Genomic DNA, 5,000 nt, shown 5'->3' with positions numbered 1-5,000 from the left:
GAGGCAATGGTATAAAGCGAGAAAAGAGTGGATAGGGCGGAATTTTTCACTTAGAGGAAAGAAAAGAGTTAAAGAAATGGAAATAAACAACGCAGATTTTTTTTTTTTACTGAATCAGAAAAACAAAACAAAAAATAAAAAGAGAGAGAGAAAAGAGAATTTATTTTACTGAACGAGAAGAGAAAGAGACACCACTAATAAAAGGTTTACAATGACAAACGAAAAACCATCAACAAAATATAAAAAATAAAGAAAAGAAAAAAAGAAAAAAGGAAAATAAATCAAATAAAAACCTTAAGGAGGGCGACCATTATATTTTATCGAACGAAAAAGGACAAAGGAAACACTAATGGAAAGAATGGAAAGGAAAAGAGTGAAGGAAAACAGAGCGTGGCGCGATGAGAAGGTTTGAGTCAGCTTCCTCTACGCCCCTGCAGCCTCAGCCACTCTCAGGGCGCCAAGGTGACCTCCACACAGGTGCCAGTGCCCTCCCCCTCCCCTCCCCCTCAGGTCACCTCACCTCACCCCACCAACGCCACCTTCACCACCTGATTCACCACCATCACAACTTCCAATCACTTTTTGTTTTTCTCTCTCTCTCCCTTTCAAAATCTTTCCATTACTCTCTCTCTCTCTCTCTCTCTCTCTCTCTCTCTCTCTCTCTCTCTCTCTCTCTCTCTCTCTCTCTCTCTCTCTCCCTTTCATCTATTTTTTGTTACTTAGTCTAATTCCTCATTTAATTCTGATTATTCCTTTTTTCGTAATTAATTTTCCAGTCCAGCTTTCATCTTTTCCTCACTTTTTCCTTACGACAGTCCCGTATCTACCTCACTTTTCCCCTTCCGTCATGTCATTCGTTACTTCCTCACTCATTACGTCGTTACAAGTATATATTCCTAGCCTCTTCCCTCATTCGTAATTTCTTTCCCTCATATTCCCCTTAATTGACTTACTTCTCATTTTCCCCTCACTCATTATCTCATTAAAATTATCTTCATCTCATTCACCTCATCCCAGTTATTTTTTTTTATTGTCGTGTCATTTATTTTATTCTCATCTTTTCCCCCTCATTCATCTTTTCACTCCACTGACTCTCACTTTCGCCTCATCCATCAATCAATTCTTCTCACTGTGCTTCCCCTCACTTATTACCTTATTCCATGTACCCCTCATCTTTTCCCCTCATGCGTCACCACAGCCAAACAACCCTAATATTCGCGTATCACTCCCTCATTCCTGCCACCCTCTCCTTTCCCCTCACTTCTTTAACACCTCACCGACCAGCCCTCACAAACACCCCAAATCCCTTTTTTTTTTTTTATTATTAATCTAAGGTCATTTTTTTCCTCTTTCGTGTATCCTATCACCAGGTCACCCACTGTTCCCTCTGACCCCTTCACTTCCCTCCCCTCACTCAGTGCTCTTCACGTCTTTCCCCTCAAATATCTGTCAGCACCCACTTACCCCTTTCCCCTTCCTTCGTAAACTCCTTTCGGCCATTTCCCTCCCCTCATATGCCTATAAAACTACTTCCTCTTCACTTTAATATCTTTTCCTTTTCAACACGTGTAAAATTTTAAGTGACCTCAATAATTGTTCATTTCAGAATTACTTCGTTATGGTGTTCATCTGTTTTCCATTTATTCGCTTCATTCCTTGAAATTTAGTACTTCTTTTCATTTCAGGTGTTCATTTCAATGGTTATTTCTTTTGTCTTTCGTTCATTTTTAAAATTTCTTTGCTTCATCACTTCAAATTTAGCACTTTTTTTTATTTCAGTTCTTTATTTCAACACCAATTTATTTTATGCTCCCTTCATTTCAACACCTACTTTTTTTACCTCCCCTTCACTTTAGCACCTATTTCTTTTATCTTCTCTTCCTTCCAAAACCTATTTCTTTTATCTCCCTTCCTTCCAACACCTATTTCCTTTATCTTCCCTTCATTTCAACACCTATTTCTTATATCTCTCATTTATTTTAACACCTATTTCTTTTATCTTCCCTTCATTTCAACACCAATTTCTTTTTATCTTCCCATCATTTCAACACCCCTTTACTTCTCCCATTCAACCTCCTCCCACTTCATCCCTTCATGTCATCACCTCTTCACCTCACAATCCACTACAGCTCTCCCCTCACCAGCAGCCATAAACACCTCTCTTTACCCTTATCCCCTCCCCTCCTTTCTCGCCTCCCTTCAAGACACTCAGAGGACCCTTAACCCTCACATTGCTTAAAAATTCAACTCCCCTCACCCCTAAGCTGGAAATCCCTACATTTCTCCCCTCATTAGCACCGCAACGAGCCAACCAGAGTCACTCCAACCCACACTAACCACACGTTCCCTCCCTCGCCCTTATTCCATCCTATTCTCTCTCTCTCTCTCTCTCTCTCTCTCTCTCTCTCTCTCTCTCTCTCTCTCTCTCTCTCTCTCTCTCTCTCTCTCTCTCTCTCTCTGTTGTATTCGTTTTCTCTCTTTCCTAACCTAACTTAACTTTATACAATATACTTTCATCACCCTTTCCTCTTCCATCCCCTTCCACTGTCCCATACCCTCCAGTTCACCCCCACTCAACACCCCATTCACCCCAGCATCACTCCAGCGAGCCATCAGCATAAGGAGGAGGAGGAGGAGGAGGAGGAGGAGGGTTCAGCACAATCCGCAACCTACCATCAATACCTGACTAACCCACACCTGCCTGACGTGACCTGTAGGGTGCTAGGTAGGGTGCCAGGGTAGGGTGCCAGGGTAGGGTGCCAGAGTGGGTGTGTCGGAGTGAGTGGAAGGTAAGGAGGATGAGAGGAGTGTTGCTAGAGGCTACGAAGTGTGATTCTGCAGTCCTGGTCTGGTGGGTGTGAATGGAAAGGTGTGTGTTTGTTAATGCTGAGGTTGTGTGAGGAAAGAGAGGAGGAGTTGGGTAGAAAATAGAGATTGCAGTATTGTTTGGGTTACGGTAAGGCAGGAAAGGAGTAAGAATAGTACAAGGGAGAAGGAGGGAATAGAAGAATTGTTAAGTGCTATGTAAGGGAGAAAAAGGACGGAGTAAGGATAGAATAAATAAATAAATGTAGTAGTAGTAGTAGTAGTGGTAGTAGTAGTAGTAGTAGTAGTATTAGGACAATAATTCAAATAAAGGATGAATAAAAAAAAGGCAGTAGCAGTAATATGAAGAAGACAACAAACAGTACAAGAGGCGTGAGTGTGATAAACGTGATGATAAAGAGTAGGAACAGTGTGTCTGCCCCTTGGTCCTGGGAAACGTAGAGAGAAGCCACGAGTGAAAAAGGCAAGGGTCGGGAGGAGTGATGGGCAAAAAGCGTGATGGTTTAAGAGTTTTTTCATCGGTTTTTACATCGTTTCTCTCTTTCTCTTATCGAAGGACTCTGATTTGGTGTTGAAGGAACTGTTAACCCAAGTGGATGCCCTTCCTACCACCGTGGCCAGGATTCGAACCCGCGCGTCTCACGATCCCTCAAACCCCAAAGTGCGCGCTGTTCCACTGTACCACGGTGGCCCCAGTGACAGTGAGGGTATAAAGGGTGAATTTGTAAGCCTGTGCAAAGAGGATTGGTGCTAGTCAACACACAGTACTCGTGGGGGCAAGGAAGTGCTGGTGGTGGTGGTGGTGGTGGTGGTGGTGGTGGTGGTGGTGGTGGTGGTTGGTTCGTAATTTTTCAATTTTTGTCTGCCGATGTTGGAAATATTGCCTGAATAATTAATGGCTGTAATTACTAAACGTTTCCATCCCATTTTATTTCCATTTTGATTGAGTTGTTCATATATATAAGTATACAGATACATAATTACGTATCAATGCATTTATTTTGGCAGTGAGAGGCAGATACGTGGACGCGAGGCAGGTGGCGGCGCGGTGACACTTCCTCTTATTAGCGAGCATGTCACAAAGGAACACAAAGAAACATGAAGGAAAAACAAACATTAAAGGAATCAGTTAACGGGGTGGAGAGAATTCCTTTTACTAACGGCAACACAAAGGAACACAAAGGCAGAACAGACAATAAGGGAACCAGTTGGCGGGGAGGTGAGAATTCCATACATCAGCGAGCATATCACAAAGGAACTATGAAGGAACACAAAGGAATGTAAAGGAAGAACAAACGCTATGGGACCCAGATGGCGTACACAAGGCTATTTATGAAATGAAAGTGCTTCTGGGAAATTTTTTTTTTTTAGCTGTCCAGGAAAAACAATCATTCACCATTGAGACACAAACCTCTCTCTCTCTCTCTCTCTCTCTCTCTCTCTCTCTCTCTCTCTCTCTCTCTCTCTCTCTCTCTCTCTCTCTCTCTCTCTCTCTCAAAAAAAAAAAAAAAAAAAAAACAGCCTCGTAGGGACCAATAAGCCTGTTGCTGTTAATTCTCCCTGGGTGTGTGTGTGTGTGTGTGTGTGTGTGTGTGTGTGTGTGTGTGTGTGTGTGTGTGTGTGTGTGTGTGTGTGTGTGTGTGTGTGTGTGTGTGTGTGTGTGTGTGTGTGTGTGTGTGTGTGTGTGTGTGTGTGTGTGTGTGTGTGTGTGTGTGTGAGTGACTGAGTGTGCCCGATAGCGTGTTATAAAGAAAAGCCACAAAACGCAACCAGAAAAATCGATCTATCAAAGCGTGCGCGAAGAGAGAGAGAGAGAGAGAGAGAGAGAGAGAGAGAGAGAGAGAGAGAGAGAGAGAGAGAGAGAGAGAGAGAGAGAGAGAGAGAGAGAGAGAGAGAGAGAGAGAGAGAGAGAGAGAGAGAGAGAGAGAGAGAGAGAGAGAGAGAGAGACACACACACACACACACACACACACACACACACACACACACACACACACACACACACACACACACACACACACACACACACACACACACACACACACACACACACACACACACTAAAAAAGAAGCCACAAAACAACAACATCAACGACAATGATAGACAGGCTTTCTCCACCACCACCACCACCACCACCACCACCACCACCACCATTCTTTCCATACCTGCCTTC

The 5,000-nt window shown here is 43.3% G+C and overlaps 1 long non-coding RNA gene across 1 annotated transcript in view; it reads right to left on the bottom strand.

The window, feature by feature from the left end:
- The window catches only part of LOC135115365 (uncharacterized), a 98,654-nt gene that overhangs the window by 30,338 nt on the left and 63,316 nt on the right, over positions 1-5,000 (bottom strand). The gene's annotated exons all lie outside the window — the stretch shown is intronic.

The sequence above is a fragment of the Scylla paramamosain genome, chromosome 29 (genome assembly GCF_035594125.1).
Source record: "Scylla paramamosain isolate STU-SP2022 chromosome 29, ASM3559412v1, whole genome shotgun sequence".
NCBI classification, from domain to species: Eukaryota; Metazoa; Arthropoda; class Malacostraca; order Decapoda; family Portunidae; genus Scylla; species Scylla paramamosain.
The sequence above is the reverse complement of the archived record's forward strand: the minus strand, read 5'-3'. Positions and strand labels throughout refer to the sequence as shown.